We start from the raw sequence: 20,312 nt of genomic DNA on the forward strand, positions 1-20,312 counted from the left end.
AATCCCAACCAAGGAACTACCTGCCTGGAGTTTGCATGATCTCCCTGTGCGGAGTTTCCTCTGGGTACACTGCTTTCCTCCCACACTCCAAAGCTGGGGGGTTGCTAGGTAGGAAAAAGACCAGGGGCTTCAGTCCGAAGGTAAATTTTATCCCACGACGCCCCCTTCCGACATCAGAAGGGGGAGTGAAGATCAGTGCCAGGGAGCTTTGCCCGGCGCTGGATTAAAGGCGAGTGTAACAGCAATTAGAGCATTTTGATAAGGGGGGGGGGGGCACACCTCTGGGCCCCTTTATATTACACAGCCCCCCCACAACTCTGGACCCCTTTACATTACACAGGGCCCCCCCACACCTCTGGGCCCGTTTACATTACACAGGGCCCCTCTACACCTCTGGACCCCTTTACATTACACAGCGCCCCCCCCCCCTACACCTCTTGGCACCTACTTACACAGCCCCCCACCCCTCTGAACCTCTTTACATTACACAGCCCCCCCACACCTCTGGACCCCTTTTGCATTACACAGCCCCCCACACACACACCTCTGGACCCTTTTTCATTACACAGCCCCCCACACACACACACCTCTGGACCCTTTTTAATTACACAGCCCCTCACACACACCTCTGGGCCCCTTTTGCATTACACAGCCCCCCACACACACCTCTGGGCCCCTTTTGCATTACACAGCCCCCCACACACACCTCTGGACTCTTTTTTGTTATACAACCCCCCCCCCCCCCCCCACACACACCTCTGGACCCCTTTTGCATTACACAGACCCCCCCCCCCCCCACAGCTCTGCCCCTTCCTACCTAATTCATGCATGCAGAGGGGGAGACACAGGAGAGCGGAGCAGGGAGCAGGACAGAGGCAGAACTGGAGAGAGAAACACCAGCGCTGAATAGACAGCGGGAGTTGCCAGAGTTAACTTTCCAATTTACCCAGCAGGTGATTGGTTGCTAGGTGGTCCTAGCAACCAATATCACCTGCTGGGTAACTTGGAAAGTTAACTCTGGCAGCTACCGCTCTCTATTCAGCACTGGTGTGCAAATTGCATACTATAGCACCATACCTCCCAACTTTTGAACTTCAGAATGAGGGACACTTAAAAGAGGAAGTGAACTATGGCACGCAGTGTGGCAAAATGGGTGTGGCCAAATGTCTAAAAAAAAAATAAATAAAACCATGATTCCTTGTACTTATCTTTGATTGCTGTCCCACAAGCTGGAGTCTCAAGGACACAAACTCCAGTACAATCATTAAAAAAAAAAAAAAAAAAAAAAAAAAAAAAGAATAAAAACGCTTCCATTACAAATGGTTTTGCACAAACTGTGGAAGAGTGTGTTACGTTAAGTGTGGAAGGATTTGTGCATTTGTGTGTACAAGGTTCAGGAGTGCGTTGCACAGTGTGCAAGGTTCAGGAGTGTGTTTCCTACAGGATGCACGGTTCAGGAATGCATTTCATACAGACTGTAAGGTTCAGGAATGCATTTGGTACAGAGTGTAAGGTGCAGGAATGCGTTTCGTACAGACTGCAAGGTTCAGGATTTAGTTAAACTGCAAAGACACAAATTAGTTAAATAAAGCACACTCTTAAAATCTAGATAAGCAGCAAAACAGGAACCGAGCGAAGAAAGGTGGCATCAGATGGAACATAAATGAGTGCAGCCTACAGCAGGACATGCGGCAGTGTAACATTTATACAGCACAAGCAGTGATTGGAGGGTAATCCGGGGCAGCCGCAATGAGAGTGACTGGAGCTGTCAAGTTGAAGCACTGATGTCGGGGGTAGGCGGGGCTCCACCACTTTATTCCATGCATAGACAAACAGCAGCTGGCCGGGGAGGAAGGTGGCAGGGGGTGGGACCAGTTGTAACTACTGTATGTGCACCCACATCGGTGTATAATTCAGGTGTATTACACACTGCTGTGAATGCACATACAGCAGTTACAATTGGTCCCACCCCCTGCCACCTTCCTGCCCGGCCAGCTGATGTCTGTCCATGCACATAACAAATGGGCGGAGCCCCGCATACTGGCCCCGCACACCCCCAACATCAATGCTTCAACTTGACAGCTCCAGTCACTCTCATTGCGGCTTCCCTGGATTGCCCACCAATCACTGGATGTGCTGTATAAATGTTACACTGTTGAGGTATGTAGCCCCGAGTTCCCGGCCAACCCCAGGCCTTGGGACTCGGGGCTAATAAATTTACCTCAGCAATAGGAGACCCGGGGGTTTTTGGGGGCCCACTCGGGGCTATGGACCCGGTCAGCACCCCCTCCCGACGCCACTGCTACAAAGACAGGTCGGTATGTTAATTAGATCCTGTCTATATTGGCCCTAGTATGGGTATGTATGATAGGGAGTTAGGGACCTTAGGTTGCAAGCTCCTTAAAGGGCAAGGACTGATGCGGGTGTATAATATATGTAAAGCGCTGTGTAAATTGTCAGCTCTTTACAAGTACCTGTAATAAATGACATATATATATATATATATATATATATATATATATATATATATGCTAAAAAATAGTGCACCAGTACCAAGCTTCCCGTTTTAAACTCTTCAATACCATATTGTTTCTTCATTTACAATGTGGCAAAATTTAGATCACCTTGGGGTGTCAACTTTTAAAAAAGGATCATTTTGGGTGTTTGCATACTGTCCTGGCATTTTTATTTGATAACAGAAAGGTTTCAGCATTTTATTCTTTATTAAGAAAAAACTAAAAACCCAGTGAGTAATAAAATACAACCAAAAGAAAGCTCTGTCTGAGAAAAAAATAAATAAATATGTAAAACACATTTTGTTCCAATGTTACTCAGTGTGACTGAGTAATGGTTAGTCAATCACAGCACAGAAAGCTGAAAACAAGTCTGGTAATGAATGGTGGTTAAGATTGTAAGCTTCTTCAAGGGCTCATACAAAATAGTCCTATGTCCTCCATAAGATTACGTCAATGCTTTATGAACAGTGGAAATAAATCATGTAAAAATGTAAACAGAGCATGTCCCTGTGTTTCTTGGAAGGTAGCACTATGAAGAATTACCAGACCTCTACATATTCCAATAAACACATTCAGACAGATGCTGGATACATTGACTACACTGTATTGCATGATTACAGAGGAATTTTCACCGCTATTTTTCTACCTGTTTATAAAGTGTAGGCATAAGGCAAAACGAGCATGAAAATGGGTGAGAAAACGTAAACTGATGGGATCTGGGCATTTCTCTGGACTCCTTTCAATAATGAATCAATGGGCTATATATAAATAACTCAGATTACAGAAATTGATTTCACCCTTCCGCTTTCTATGAATTGGTGAAAGGGCTTACATTAGAAAAAAAGCTGCAAAATATTCTTTTCACCCATATGAAAAATGTTCCTTAACCACTTTAAGACCGGAAGGATTTGCCCCCTTAATGACCAGGCCCTATTTTGCGATTCCGCACTGTGTTATTTTAACGGACAATTGCGCGGTCATGCAACGCTGTATCCAAATTTTTTTCCCACAAATAGTGTTTTCTTTTAGTGGTATTTGATCACCTGTGCGATTTTTATATTTTGCACTATAAACAAAAAAAGAGCAACAATTTTGAAAAAAAAAAAAAAAATTACAATATTTTTCACATTCTGCTATAGGACATTTTCAACAAAAAAAAAAAAAAAATTCAAAAATCAAAATTTAACCTTTTAGGTCAATTTGTTTTCTGCTACATATTTTTGGTAACAATAAATAAATCACAATAAGCGTATTTTGATTGGTTTGCGCAAAAGTTATCGCGTCTACTAACTACGGGAAAGATTTATGTCATTATTGTTTTTTTTTCTTTTTTTTTACTAGTAATGGAGGCAATCTGCGATTTTTTGCGGGACATGCAACATTGTGGTGGACAGATCTGACCCCTGACTGATATTTTTGACACTTTTGGGGGGGACCAGTGACATTACAACAGTAATCAGTGCTAAAAAAAATATGCACCGTTACTGTAATAATGACACTGTCAGGGATGGGGGTAAACATTATGGGTGGTCAAGGGGTTAAATGTGAGCCTAGGGGAGTGATTCTAACTGTGGGTGGGGGGGCTTCTGAAATGACCATAGAGACATGTGATCCTATATAGAAGGATCACATGGGCTCTATGATCATTGCAGGGAGAAGAACGGCCAGCTGTATTTACAACAGCCGACTACTGTTCTCTCTCAGCAGTGAACAACGTGGGTGTCAGACGGCAATCGGAGCTGCCTGACACGCGCATCAGGTTCCCCACTGACGAACGGGGGTGGAAGCTCGCCCCTGGCGGCGCGCGCTAGCCCCCTAGCCTCCTGAGAGCGAGCGACGTATACCTATGTCGCGTTGCCCAAGAGTGGCTGCCTGCCGCAGTATATCCGCAATGGACGGTTTTAAAGTGGTTAAAGAAACATTCCAGGTCTGGTATATTTTTTCATAGTTCCATTGGTCTAGCTTGGAATAAATTTAAATTATTGTAGCAGAGCATCCCAGAGAGAACCAAGAAAAGTCCTGTTGGTGGTTTATACATCTCCGAGACACCTCTCATACACGTTTAAGGATCTCTGATCCATGATCCAGTTCGGATCTAGGGCCTCTCCCCCAGGCCAATTTAAACTCACCTGAGACAGACAGTCAGCGCTCTCATCCTGGGAAATCAGACAACTCCTGTCTGGGAGAGCAAAAGCTTGGTAAAAACTAACAAGTTCTATATGTGGAAGCTGACAAGCTGTATGCTTGCTCAGCCTGTGAGAGAGGGCCGAGACTCAGCTAGGTTTTTGTTTTGTTATTTATTGTTCCTGTTTTCTGAGACACTGTACAGTGCCTGTACATAGACTTTTATATAGCACAAATAAACACCACACTGTTTGTCACCACCTGACTGGATTTGGTATCTGTTTGGTACCTGCTTATCCCAGGGAGTTTTGTACCCGCTACTTGTTCCCCAGCTTAAACTATGTATAGTATATACCATACATGGCCACTGTCCCTGGAAGCTGGAAATCACTTAAGATGACACCACTACCTCCATGGATCTCTGCTTGCTTCCGGGTCCTGTGCGGAGCAGCTGGCCTGCTGCAATGTGAATGCAGGGGGTCAACCGCTCAGTACAGGCACAATTTAAAGAACTGCTTTGTATTGTCTGACTAAATGCAAAGCTTTCTCTGATTGTACGATGTGGAGAGTAACATCACAGCCCTGCCTCTCTACCTCATCCAATCAGAGAACGCTTTGCATTCATTCAGAGAAATGTCCCAAGTGGCCGACCTCCTGTATTTTCTGAAAGCATCATGCCAGCTGCTCAGCAAGGGACATAGAAGCAAGTGGAGAAGTGGTGTCTGCTTCAGTGATTTCCAGTTTTACAGGCAGCGGAAGGGGGTCCACCCCCTGCCTTTAATGGTTCTCCTGAGTGATCAGGGAGTCCGGCAAGGATGCGACCGATGCCATTCGGTTCCTGAGAGAGTTAGAGGAACAGATGTCTTTCCTCCCACTGTGTGACCTCAGAAACAAGAAGCTATGAAGATTCGGTCTCATGTAAACAAGCCATTACTGGCATGTACAAGCATCATTTAAGTGATCTTCATTTGATCTGATGCTTTGGACTGCAGAGGAAAGAGGACCTGTCACTGCCCATGCTATTCCTTGTGATCACAATACAATAAAAGTGATAAAAAGAAAAGTTAGGGCCCTTTCACACAGGCTCTCTGATCAGGTCCACCTGTCAGTTTTTCAGGCGGACCTGATCGATGCTCTTATGCACCCCTATGGGGCAGCGGATGTCAGCGGTGACATGTTTGCTGACACCCGCTGCTCTCCGATCTGATCCTGTCTGTGAAATCCAGATGGATGGAAACCCTATTTTCCATCCGTCTGGATGATTGGATAGGGTAGGATAGGATGAAAACAGACCGGCGGTTTTCATTCGATCTACCATAGATAGCTAGGCTCTTATAGGTTTATGTCAGCACAGAGAGCGGAGACGGACCAGTCATCTGCCTGCTCAGCAGGGATCGGCCGAGAGGAAAGACTGTGTGAAAGGACCCTGACAGTGTAAAGAAAAAATAAATAAATACATGTTCTGATTGGGTCCACCTGTCATTTTTTCAGGCGGGCACAATCAGAATTTCCATTCTTCTCTCCTGAGCGGTGGGTGTATCTGTTTACACCCGCCAAACATCGCCAAAAACAGACGAATGGGGATGTCCACCATCCGTCTGGCTGATCGCATGCCAGTCGGGTGTAAAAAGGACAGGTGGTCAGATTACATCTGGCTGCCCATAGAGGAGAGCGGTCTGTGTCCCCTCTGCATGAGCGGACACGAGCTGGTCACCCAGATGCTCAGCAGGGATCAGCGGAGAGATCTCCTGCTGAGCAAGTGGATTGCAGGCACAGTCTGCTCCAAGTGAAAGGGGACTTACTTCAGTCATCATCCTCACTTCTCCTGAACAATCTTTTCTATGTTTATAGCTTTAGGCTCTTCAAATTGTATCCCTTAGGAGCAGTGTTGTGGACTCAAAAAAGGACAAATAAAAATATGCAATTTTTAGGTTACATGCACATAGTCTGCATTTGCCCACACAGTGTAAAGACACTGCTTATTTCTGGGGTACAAGATGTCCTATTGCTATATATAGTGGCCCATAGACATGAACGGGTGATGGTAGCTATACACAGCGATGTACCACTAGCTGCATACAATAACACACAGAAGTATTGCACCAAACACACATTAGGTGTGTTCCATACATTGCGTCTGTGTGCGCACTTCTTACACAAATAGCTGCCTTCACCAATGCATGTCTATGGGCTACCATACACAGCTCTACGACATCCCAGATACCAGAAATACACAGAGTTTTTTCGCAGAGTGGGAAAATGCACCCATGTGTATGTAGCCTTAACGAGCGGCTGCTAATTTTCTTGTTGTCAAACTGGCGACATTGTTTTAGCAGCGGTTTGTGTTACCCCTTAATGAATACTAACTAGAATTAATGACACTAGTGTGTGTGGATTAACAGCAGCTTACACCTTGTATACTATCCCCTTCCCATTTAAAGGATAATGTCACTTTTAGAACAGGCACTTCATTTCAAAACCAAGTTAATGGCTAAAGAAAAGAGTTTAATAAGAAGTAAAGGTCAACAGGGTGTATAACCTAACTTCAGGGCGCATATTATCTTTACAGCAAAGGGAGGAAAGTTTACCACAACTTATACATACCACGAGTTCCACAAACCATATACAGAAAAGCATTTATTAAATACAAGTATACAAAATAAAACATCGCAGTAAATGACATAACGCTGGCAAGTAAATTGACACCATAGCCCTTGGATCTTGATGCACAAAGGGGATATATGGAAATTGCATTTGATCCTTTACTCAAAACCCCCCTAACTGTTGCTAATCTGGTATTCACCATTTAGTTATCAGTATAAAAGGTTCCTGACTTCCTCTCTCTGAAATAACATGAGCTCATCACCTGGCTTGGCTGCAAAGTAATCTAAAGCTGGTGAAATGCTGTTGGTTTTTTGGATGAAATAAAAAGAAAAAGATTCCTTTATCTGCACAAACAAGGTAGATGGAGGAATCCCCCAACAAGATGCTGTGTTCTGACAGTAGCTCCCGCTGCTGTCAGAATACACTGGTCAGTGGCTGCAGATGCTGATTGAGAAACATTTTGCAATACGTCCGTTTAATGTTTTTAGTGACTGCCGTGGAGAGGGGACTGCAACACACTAATTGAAATTTGTCCGATCCCTGCTGACCCGGACATGTTTTGAACAGTGTATTGCCAGCTTAAGTTGGAAGTAGAGCGAAGAAACTTTACTGCCTTCTAATGACATTTGTGAAAAATTCCACTAAGGTGATGATACATTCATTTTCAATATCAGGACTTTAACGCTAGCATTTTTCAGTTCAAGTGCCTGACACAGTCTGAAGTCCTACTCTAATGTCATGGTCACACTTATTAACTCATACAATAGCTCTGCCTGTAACCCTAAATCTAAGGGAGTTACAGGTAAATCTAAACATTTATGCAAGTTTAGTAAAGCTGCAACATTTTCTGAAAAGCAGTACATTGGTGACAGATTAAATTTGTTACGACAAAACCACCACAAAAGTATATAGCACCCACTAAAGATACCATAAATGTTTATCATTGGACATGTGTAATAAAGAAAGGCAGTACACAAGAAAAAAAAAAAAAACCCTGGGGGATACTCTCCTCCCACCCTCACCTCTCAAAGCACCACCGCGCACCAAGGCTCCCACCCCACTCCCTAGTCCAAAGACCCATCCCACTCCCCCCTCTACAAAACCCAGCTTCCCCCTCAGATCAATATGGCCAGATCCTCTAAAGGTCCCACTGTGTGATTTTCAGCAGCTTGAGCAGGAACCAGTATACAAACTGAATATAGTGTATAATGAAAAAAGCTACACCCTGAGGAAGCCCCAGTCAGTGGGATGGGCGAAACAAACAAGTGGAAGGGGACACGTCCCTCCCATTCAAGGCTAGGAGTCCTGTTGACATACTGGAGTGCATGCCCGGTGCGCATGTCCCATTGTGGACCCAGAAACCAAACAATGAGGAAACCTGTGGATTACAGCAAGTTTGCTATGGTTGCCGTACTAGCAGCTTTATGCAATAGAAAAGATAAAATTCACTCTGGATCAACTGGATTTATGAGACAAACACAGCATACATACCTGCTCTAGCCTACTTAACTCAGCTGTGGTATATAGTCCATTAGCCCATAAAGTGTGGGCATAGCCAGGTTACCAGCCGACAGCCCATGTTGTTGCTTAGAAAATCTGAACTCTACCTATGCATTGACCTTGGTTTTGCTACATGCATGGCTTAGTGTTGGCCAGTACTAGTTCAACTACCACACATACCCATTTATTGAGGACACATTGCTATCTCGGGTGTCTAGACTTGGTTTAATTTATATGTGGACTGCATCCAGGATAATTAGCATGGGGTACACAGACTAGGTACGTCAGTCTTCCTCTTTCCGATATTCTTAGTATGTGAGCTTTTATAGACTCCACAGTCTAGCTAAAGGTCAATCAGCAGCTGTATACCCTGGTGGTGTTAGCAGTATTGCATGGCAGGCTGGCCCAGACATGATAGGAGCTAATCAATGAGACTAGATGGATCATCTGTTACAAGCTCAACTGGTATGGGTTCAGCAAGTTTATAGAGGGTTGATTGGACTCAACAAGAGGCTGGACTAGGTATACATGCCCATTTACAACATTATATGTAGTTCCATGCTTTAAGAGATCATCTGAGTTTTAACCAGTGATAAGAGTTGAGGCTGAGCTATCTGGGAAATGTGGTGGCTGCTGCCTAGTTTTCTCTTGCATGCCCCACTGTCTAGCCAAAGGGCAATCAACCACTTTAAACAGTAGTGGTGTAGCAGTCATTGCATAGCGAGCTGGACCAGGTAGACGTAGCAGAAGCAACATTCAGAAAAATAGGTTTTGAGCAGCACAAGTAGCTCAGATTGATTTACCCCTACCAGTGTTTTTCCATTAAGCACTATATATTCCATTTGTATGATGGTTCCTGCTCAAGCTGCGGAGTATCACACAATGGGACCTTATAGGATCTAGCCATATAGATCTGAGTGGGGAGCTGGGTTTTGTAGAGGGGGAGTGGAGGTGAGTCTTAGGATTAAGGAGGGGGTGGGAGTGGAAGGAGAGCAAGCGATATAACCTCAGAGGTGTTTTTGTTGTAATATGAATTTTTAGAGGCACTTCCCCTCATATGGGTACTGGTACCATTTCTATACCGCTCCCAGGATATGGTAATTCTGTGTGGGTTTTTCTTAGATTTTATTTGTAGCCCGGAGTTGCACTTTAGGGCAAAGTGCAGTAACCAGTACAAACCAAACTATCACCTTTAAATCAGGTTAGAGCAGGGGTCTCCAAACTTTCCAGTACGAGGGCCACATCATATATTTTACAAATATAAATTAATACAATTGAAACAAATTAATACTTTTTTCGTTACCACCATGATATGATTAGGAATAGTAAGCAAAGACATTCCAAATAAAGCATTATAAAAAGGCTGAAGAAAAAGAAATTCAGTCTGCACATTCTCATCAGAGTCCCCTTTACATCAGGGTCTGCCATCAGAGCCCACCTCCCCTACATCAGAGTTCCCCAAAAGAGTCCCCCTTTACATTAGGGTGCCCCCCAGGGGTGCTGCTGGGGCAGGTGGAGAAGCAGAGACAAAATTCTTGTAGCAAGCCACACGTGGCCCACAGACCAAAGTTAAAGCAAAGAAAGATTGCTGCATGATAAGATATCGCTTTATTCCAGGCCGCCCACTGCATATATACTGCGGCAGGGCAGCCCGGCTACGCAAAACCACGTACATGTACGTGATTTTGTGCACGGGTTTTCGAGGGGTCGGAAGCGCCGCCGGAACGCCGCTCCCACTGTAACTGGACACAGGGGTAACCAATCAGCGGGTCGCCGGGACCCGCCAATCTTCACCGGAATGACCATACTATGTAAACAAGGCAGATTGCCGTTTTACCAGGGAGGAAAAGAGATCATGTGTTTTAGCTAAGCTGAAACACAGATCTCTTTTCCTCTAGTACATTCAGTCCCCCTACAGTTAGAAAGCACTCCATAGGATCACACTTAACCCCTTGATCAACCCTAGTGTTAACCCCTTCCCTGCCAGTGTCATTTATACAGTAACAGTGAATTTTTTTTAGCACTGATCACTGTATTGGTATCACTGGTCCCCAAAAAGGGTCAGAAATTCCCCGCCGCAATGTCGCAGTCCCACAAAAAAAAAAAAAAAAAAACAACAACAAACACTGATCGCCGACATTACTAGTAAAAACAATAAAAAAAAAAATTCTAGAAATGCATCACATAATTTGTAGACGCTATAAAACTTTTACACAAAGCAATCTATATAGACTTAAGATTTATTTTAACCAAAAATATGTAGCAGAATACATATTGGCTTTAATTGATGAAAAAATTAGATTTTTAAAAAAAAATTATTGGGAATGTTTCATAGCAGAAAAAAAAAAAAAAAAAAAAAATCGCAGAGATAATCAAATACCACCAAAAGAAAGCTTGATGTGTGGGAAAACTGGATTTTTGTAAGAACTTACCGTAAAATTATTTTCTGAGTCCATTGACAGACGCAGCAGCTATGCTTCTTGACCATTGGGTTATGCGCCATCTACAGGAGTAGTACTAGGCAGTGTAAAAAATTCACTGACATGTCTACAGGGGCTTTCCTTAAAGGCATAACCCCACACACACTCTGCCACAAGCCAGTTTCGTAGCAAGCAGTGAAAAAGAAGACACAAACCATCCCCAAACAGAGGGCTGGACGCTGCGTCTGTCAATGGATTTAGAGAAAAGGATTTTACGGTAAGTTCTTACAAAAATCCAGTTTCTCCATCGTCCACTGACAGACGCAGCAGCTATGCTTCTTGACCATTGGGACGTCTCAAAGCAGTGTAGGCATGAGGGGTGGGAAGAACGCAACCAAAAACAGTTAACGTATTTCCAAAAGGCTAAAAACGCAGCTAACTGGGTAACAAGCTCAGCCAGGAACAACAGGAGCTTACCCAAAAAGAAAAAAAATAACCCCTGAAAGAGAAAAAAAACAAAGTCTCTTTAAACAGCAGTCTGCAAAACCTTGCGGCCAAAGGAGGCATCCGAAGATGACAATAAATCTACCTTTTAGAATTTTGTAAAGGTATGCACGGACATCCAGGTCGCCGCCTTACATGCTTGAGTAACAGAGGCCTGATGCCGAAAAGCCCAAGAGGCAGTCAGCGCCCTAGTAGAATGCGCTTTCACAGGGAAAGGAGGAACCTGACCCTTCAATGAATAGGCCTGAACGACTGTCCGCCTAATCCTTTTGGATATAGTCGCAGCAGACACAGCCAAACCCTTACGAGATCCCTCAGTAAGGACAAATAGAGAATCCGATTTCTGAAAGGACTCCGTGGCCAACAGGTAAACCCTGATCTCCCGAAACCACATCCAGAGAATGCAATGCAATTTCCCTGGAATGCTTCGGCTTAGGACAGAGTCAAGGCGAATCAATGTCTTAATTTAAATGGAATCAGACACTACCTTAAGAAAAAAGATGGATTAGGTCGGAGAACCACCTTATCACTGTGGACGACCAAATAAGGCAGACAGGAAAGCGCCGCCAACTCAGACACTCAGCAGGCAGAAGTAATAGCCACCAAAAAGGCAACCTTCTGAGATAAAAAAAAGCAGAGAAATGTCTCCAATATTGCCAAAAGGAGGCTTTTGAAGAACAGACAAAACCAAAAATTCAGCTCCCACAGAGGCAATGGGGATCTTTCGCGGAGGAGCCAGATGACACACCCCTTGAACAAAAGGTGCGGATCAGAGGATTTGCAGCCAACGGACATTGGAAATATATCACCAAGGCCGATGCCTGGCCCTTTATCGTGCCCAAGGCTAACCGTTGCGCAACTCCTTTCTGCAAGAAAGTCAAGACCCTCGCAACCGAAAACAAGCAAGGGTGCAAAGTTTACGATTCACACCAGGAAAAGTACATCTTCCACGTACGATGATATACCTTCTTGGAAGTCACTTTTCTAGCCCTCAACAGGGTAGGGATCACAGACTCAGAGACCTCTGTCTCTCAGCACCTGGCCTTCAACAGCCATGCCATTAAAGCCAGCGACCGTAAAGCAGGGTGGAAGAACAGCCCCTGGGACAGCAGGTCCTCCCTTAGAGGCAGCCACCAGGGAGGCTTGACAATCATCTTTACCAGGTCTGTGTACCAAGACCGACAAGGCCAGTCTGGGGCCACCAGAATCACTTGAACATTTTCCACCGCCAGCCTGCGGAGAAACCTAGACAACGGCTGTATCAGAGGGAAGGCATAAATCAGCCGATACTGGCTCCAAGGAGCTACCGATGCCTCGGCCTGGGGGTCCTGAGCCCTGGCCATGAACCTTTGCACCTTCTTGTTTAGACGCAAACAGGTCAACCTCCGGGGTGCCCCAACGGACACACAGGAGACGAAATACCTCCGGACGAAGGGACCATTTCCCTTGATCCTGAACCTGACGACTCAGGTAATCCTCCTGCCAATTTTCCACTCCCGGAATGTGAACTGCGGAGAAAGCCAGAACATGTTCCTCAGCCCATGTCAAAATCTCAGCCACCTCCTGAGCCGCCCGAGCACTCTTGGTGCCCCCTTGATTGATGTAGGCCACAGCCGTGGCACTGTCCGATTGGATCCGAACCGGGGAACCTCATAACCAATTTGTCCAGTGGAGAAGGCGAAGCCTGATCGCTCGGAGTTCTAGAACACTGATCGGTAAGGAAGACTCCTCTGTCGACCAGGGTCCCTGGGCACAGACATTGTCCAGCACTCCTCCACAGCCTGACAGGCTGCTATCCATGGTGACCACCATCCACAACAGTGGTAGAAAGGACTTGCCCTGACTCAGGGCGGGAGACAGGAGCCACCAAGACAGCGTTGACCTTGTGAGGCGACTCAAACATATACTGTCTAAAAGGACCGTGGATCCTTGTTCCACTTGGCAAGAATCTCTTTCTGCAGAGGCCTGGAATGAAACTGAGTGAATGAGAGCGCCTCGAAGGTAGAAACCATCAGACCCAAGGCTCTCATGCATGTCCGTAGAGAGTAGAGATAGTTTTCCATCAGCAACCGGAGCTCTCTCTGCAACTTCTGAAGTTTGTCCCCAGGAAGAAAGACCCTCGCCAAAGAGGAGTCCAGAGTCAGTCCCAGGTAATCCAGTCGCAACGATGGGGGTCAATGCAGATTTTTTTAAAGTTGATGGTCCACCCGAACTCTTGAAGGGTCTGAACTGTGATTTCAAGGTCGCTCAACAAGGCTGGATGAGAGTGCGCTCTTAGCAGAAGATCGTCCAGGTATCCTAGGATCGCAATCCCTCATTTGCACAGCAATGCCAACACTGGGGGCCAAAACCTTGGTGAAGACTCTGGGAGCGGAGGCGAGATCAAAGGGTAACGACACAAATGAAAAGTGCTCCTCCGCCACTGCAAAACAGATAGCTCTGATGTTCCTCGTATATAGAGATGTGTAGGTATGCATCTTTGATGTCAATGGAGGCTAGAAAATCCCCCTGATTTAAAGATGCGACTTCCGTCCGAATGGATTCCATCCGAAACTTCTGCACCCGCACAAAGTGGTTCAGTGACTTGGGGTCCACAATTGGACGCACCTTGTCCTCATTCCTGGGCACAGTGAATAGGTTTGAATAGAAACCTCGATATTGTTCCTGCGGAGGAACCGGCACAATCACTCCTTGTGCTAAGAGGTCCTGCACTGCCTCCCGGAGATCCCGCGAGCGAACCAGAGACAGACGAAGATTGGAGGGAAATAATCTGTCTGCTGGGTGAGACCGAAATTCGATCTTGTACCCTGAACGAATCAGTTTGTGAACCCATCTGTCCTGAATCAAGGATGTCCAGGGTTCCTGAAAGCAACGTAAACGTCCCCCCACCCCAGAAACGGGTGAGGGCGCTCCTTCATGCAGAAGAGGATTTGTCCACTGAACCGGACTGGCTATTCTTGGGCTTACCCGACCATCCTTTTTGCTCCCTCCAGAGGCTCTGAACGGTTTACCTTTTTCTTGTGCCCCTGAGGCACGAAAAAACTGCCTATGAGCCGTGAAAGAGGGACCCCGCCTACCACGAGGCGCCTTGCCTTTGGAGGATTGGGGGAGAATAGTACTCTTACCCCCTGTTAACCCTTTAATCAACTTATCCAAGGAGTCCCCAAACAGACATTCACCCAGAAAAGGGAGATCTGTTAAGGCCTTCTTAGAAGCCTGATCCGCCGACCAGCTCTTCAGCCACACCATGCGGCGTATGGCAATCCCCACCGCTGACACTATAGCAACCAGAGGGGCCGCATCACACAGGAACACCAGGGCCTGGGCCATCTGGTCCGTGAGCTCAATCAAGGTCAGAGGAACCATCTCAGTGTTCAAGTTACCCCCAAGAACCTTAACCCACTCCATTACCGTGTGTGAAATTAGAACGGACACAAAAAAAAAAAATATATAATCGGTTTTAGTACCGAACCCGCCAAAACATGCAAGTTGCGGGATTCCACCTTTCTGTCCACCGAATCCGTAAATGCCGGGAAATCTTCCACCGGTATCACAGTACATTTATTTAACCTGGAATCAGGGTGATCCACCCTAGGTGGCACTGTCCGCGATATGAGATCGAGTCAGCAAAGGGATAACTGTTTAAAGCGTTTTGGCACTACTAGCATGTGCTTAATGCGCCGCCATTGCTCGTTCACAATATTTTGAAAATCCTCCAGACATGGAAACACCTGACCCGATTTCTGGGCTTTGCAGAAGCGTTCCTGACTGTGTGGGCTCAGTCAATTTTAAAGGTTCCCTCACTGATAAAAATCAGTGCTTCCACCATAGCACGTTCCCGCGCTGCAGCTGAGGAGGACATATCCTCCTCGCCATCCAATAGCAAGGACAGGGATCCCTCAAGGAGGGGGGTTGTCCGTGGTGACAGAGGACAGAGAAGGCAGTGGCCGTTTTTTGCTAGCGACTTGTTTCATTACAAAGTCCACCTTTTACGCCAGATTTTCCATTGCTGCAGAAAGACTGCGAACCAGATGCACCGGCAGACGCACTAAGGGGGGGGGGGGTCAGATGGAGAATTAACCGCTTGGGACTCCATTGCAATGTTTTAGTAAAAAAGTGTACTGCCCCTTTAAATCGCGATCGCGGTCCGCACCAACCAATCGTAATGTAACCGGAGTTACCCTTTAAGCTAATAGCAGATAAGAGTGTGCAGGGAATGCCCGAAAATCCCCCTAATACTGTACCACCTCAGAGAGGAACCAGCAGCATGGAGAACTGAGCAAAGCAAGTGTCTTACAGGAAAGGACATCAAGCACAAGAGGCCAAACTGCCTGTGCAGCTCCAGACTACAATAAAATAGTGCCAATGCAAAATAGGAAGCCGATGCCCACACTTAAGATGGCGGCCAAAAACGCTGCCATGCGGTCAGGCCCAAACATGAGGCCACACTAGGGATCTACCAAAATGACCCTGCAGGATAAGGTAACCCTGTACACCCCCCCCCCCCCCCCCCAGGGTGCCAGGCGCCTACATATAGCACCCCCCGAATGGGGGCAAGGAGGCAGGGCCGGAATCCTGACAGGCCAGGGGGATCTTTTAGGAAACCGGGGTCCTACTATCCCCAGGAGTAGTACCACATCTTGCCCCCCCCCCCAGAGGCCACTAGGGATATGGGGGGCACAGTTTACTCACCATACCATGGACCGGGTGGGCTCCGCTCCGGACAGACCACCACCCACCCGGAATGGGGGTGCTGACAGCTGAGGGGTACGCTACGACTCAGGTCATTCCAGGTCGATTCGTCCCGGCGAGACATCCATTCGCAGGCTCGTCCCCAGCCACAGGGGCTCTGTCGTGGCGAGGCCTGGTTGGACCATAACCAGTTCACGCTCGTCGGCCAGGATGGGACCGTAAGGATCTATATTATCCAGTGCGAAACCTCAGCCGGCTGTTGCTTGTTGTTCACCAGGAAGATCCCCTTGACACTAGCTAGCAAAAGTGAGTAAAAAGAGAAATAATCTTAAAAATAATAAACAAACTGAGACCGAAGTCCCAGCAGGAAACCAAGGTCCTACTCCTTCACTAGGCAGCAAGAAAACTGGCTTGTGGCAGAGTGCGTGTGGGGCTATGCCGGAGAGGACAGCCCCTGTAGGTGTGTCAGTGATTTTTTTTTCACTGCCTAGTACTACTCCTGTAGATGGCGCATAGCCCAATAGTCAAGAAGCATAGCTGCTGCGTCTGTCAATGGACGATAGAGACAATTTTATTTGGTTACAGCGCCGCACAACCGCGCAATTGACACTTAAAGCAATAAATAGCAAAAAATAAATAGCCTAGTCATAACAGGGGTAAAACCTTCCGGAGCTGAAGTGGTTAAATAAGCCTGCACGTCATTGCGGCTGAGGATTCAGACAAAGTTGAGAAAACTAGTCTGTTTAAGCTCCTAGGAATCTAAAATAAATTGGCAGCGCTGGCAGAATATGGGTGGAACCGTAGTTCCCCAAAAAAATGGCAGCACTGGAATGAGTCCAACTTTAGTGAAGCATCTGGGGAAACGTTTAACCACTTGCCGACCGCCGCACGACTATCTACGTGGGCGGTCAGCCCCTCACAGGCAAAGTGACGTAGGTCTACGTCGCTCGCCTGTGAGGGTTTAGGGAGCGAGCGCGTGCCGCCGGAGGCGCGCTCCCGCTCCCGCGTGGTCACGGACCCCCCCGCGCGCGTGACCGGCGGACCCGATCGCCGCCGGCCACTCTGCGATCGGCGGGGGAGAGGGAGATAGTCAGGCAGCTTGTGTAAACAAGCTGCCTGTCATTCTCCTCTCTGTATGAGAGCTGATCACATGGATCTACTATGTAGATCCATTGATCACTCCTCATACAGTTGAAGCCACAGCCAATCACAGTTAGAATCACGCCCCTAGGGACACACACAGCCCCTCCCTCTCAAATAAAGTTAACCCCTTCACTACCAGTGCATTTTTACAGTAACAGTGCATATGTATAGCACTGATTACTGTAGAAATGTCACTGGTAACCCCAAAAGTGTCAAAAATGTCAGTCAAGGGTCCGATCTGTCCGCCGCAATGTCGCAGTACCGCAAAAAAAAATCGCAGATCGCCGCCATTACGCGTTAAAAAAAAAAACAACAAAAATGACAAAAATCTTTCCCTTTGTTAGTAAACGCAATAACTTTTGCGCAAACCAATCAAAATACGCTTTTTGCGATTTTTTTACCAAACATAGGTAGCATAAAACAAATTGGCCGAAAATATTAAAAAATTTTGATTTTTACATTTTTTTTTGGGGGAATTTCATATAAAAAAAAGGGAAAAATATTGCTATTTTTGCAAAATTTACGCTCTTTTTTTGTTTATAGCGCGTGATCAAAAAATCGCACAGGTGATCAAATACCACCAAAAGAAAGCTCTGTTTGTGGGAAAAAAGGACGCCAAATTCGTTTCGGTACAGCGTCGCACGACCGCGCAATTGTCCGTTAAAGTCACGCAGTGCCGAATCGCAAAATGCCCTCTGGTCGTTTAGCAGCCAAATCCTCCGGGGCTTAAGTGGTTAAGAAATGGCATGTAAAGGCAAAAGGTGTGCGTCACCTGCTGCAGCCAAATAAAATTCAACATTAGGAAACAAATGCAAACTTGACTGATTTTTGCTAAAGTTCTCAGGCTATGGGACAGGGTATGTGAAGTGCCAATGAATCAGAACATTAGCAGGTAGTGAAGTAAAGCAGCTGTAATTGTCATCTCTGGGGTATACACTGCCTGTACAGGTCCTTCTCTAGTTTACACATACTTACTCATCATGTGAGATGTACAAGTATGAGCTCGCTGAGCGATAGGAAAAGGTAGCTGACTACAGCATCATAACAGAGCAGGGCGTCTGCTTTCCTTCCTGGTATAATTTCCTTTCCACTTATGTTACAGAGAGATCTAACCAAGGCCAGCTCCAATACACTTCAGTGTATAAACATCACCACAGTATTGGTGACAAGCCCTCTGCATACAGACATTTGGAACAATTCTCTTTGGTCTGGTGCAGCAGAAGCAGAAATGTGCTGGCAGTAGCACATTCTGTGTCCCTGTCTGTATTAACTCAAACAGTAAACACAGAGCGCAGATCACAATACTGCACATGTAACCACAAAGCAGAACAAATTATCAAACATCCAAAAGGAAAAGTCTGATCCTACTCCATAAATCTGCCTGTATATTCGATCATTGTACAACCGTTTGTTTACTCCCAGCAAGATGTGTGGTCCAAATGGTAATCTTTCACATCAAAAAAATTACCAGTCAGTTCTGGTATAGGATGCTGCAACCACACATTATTAATGTTACCCAGACTAGTCTCAAAATGTGTGTGGCCAGCATTGCCATAATAAGACTTCAGTTCGTATGCCAGGGCTTGATGAATTCCAAGAGCCAAATAACTAATGCCTCGTTTCCACTGAGCGGATCGGTTCGGGTCGGTTCGGTACGGTACGCTATTTTGGGTGTTTCCATTATGAAAGTGGCCCATACAACCGAACCAAACCGCACCATTCCTGGTCCTGCTTCAGATGTAGGGCCATAGGAAATGGTACGGTACGGTTAGGGCGGAGCTACGATAGATTCCACTGATTGGCGGACAGGGAAACTCCAATGCTCACGTCAAATGAAAGAGCAAAACAAACACCTCATTTGGTGTAAACCCTGCATGGTCCCTGGTGGCCCGACTTGCAGTGGAAACGCTCACCTGAATAGACCGGACCATTCTAACCCTCCCAAACTGTACCGACCCGAACCGTTCCGCTCAGTGGAAACGAGGCATAATAGACTTTTAAAAAAAATAATTGAAAAATGAATTACAGTCAGCACCCAACTTTTCTGAATCTTCCCAACTGTTGGAAATGCAATCCCAAATTGCCTCTTCCTTTAATAAATGCCTGCTGGCATTACACCCTCTTCCCGGCCAAATCAAATGTATACCTACATTGTTTGGTTTATATGCTCATTCTATCAGCAGCCAGATGTTGTAATCTCACAGGTAACACCTTTTAAATTTCACACAGGAGCGATAAGGCACCCCTGGTCAACTAGTTATACATCAGCCCACAGCCGTGACGAGGCCGACAGAGGGTCATGATAGCTGTGACACCAATAGCAGGAAAGTCCACAGCCCATGATCATGTTTTTTCATTATGTACGGGGATGAAAAAGATCAGGGGTCTGTGGGCACACCAGGAAAATCCTTCTTGGGGAGAAGTGTCAAGTCACTTTATGCAACTGTTATTTTATAGGCAAAGAGGTGTGAACAACACATATACAAATGGTTACAAGTGACTTGGGAGCACTCTAGCCCAGCTATTCCCAACCAGGGAACCATATGGTTGCTCCAGATTTCTAGGAATTCCTTGAGCTGTGGCTGATTGACATGACATCCCATCTGATGGTATCTGGATAGTACCAGGGCCAATACCACTTGGCAGAACAGCTGCAATGCTCTTTTCAGCTGTTAGGGTGTCATTCTAACCAGAGACTTTTTTTAACCACTGACCCTAGATGTAAAGTTGTATTATTCCCATGGACCATCTATGAATTGGTTCTAGCAGGGGTTCTCCAAGACCTGAGAAATATTACAAGGGTTCCCCT

General features: G+C 46.1%; 1 protein-coding gene across 1 annotated transcript in view; it reads right to left on the reverse strand.

Annotated features, from left to right (window-relative positions):
- CASTOR1 (cytosolic arginine sensor for mTORC1 subunit 1) overlaps positions 1 to 20,312 on the reverse strand; it is a 106,723-nt gene that overhangs the window by 73,502 nt on the left and 12,909 nt on the right. The window lies entirely within an intron of this gene.

The sequence above is a fragment of the Pelophylax lessonae genome (genome assembly GCF_965119305.1).
Source record: "Pelophylax lessonae genome assembly, chromosome: 1".
In the NCBI taxonomy this organism is placed as follows: Eukaryota; Metazoa; Chordata; class Amphibia; order Anura; family Ranidae; genus Pelophylax; species Pelophylax lessonae.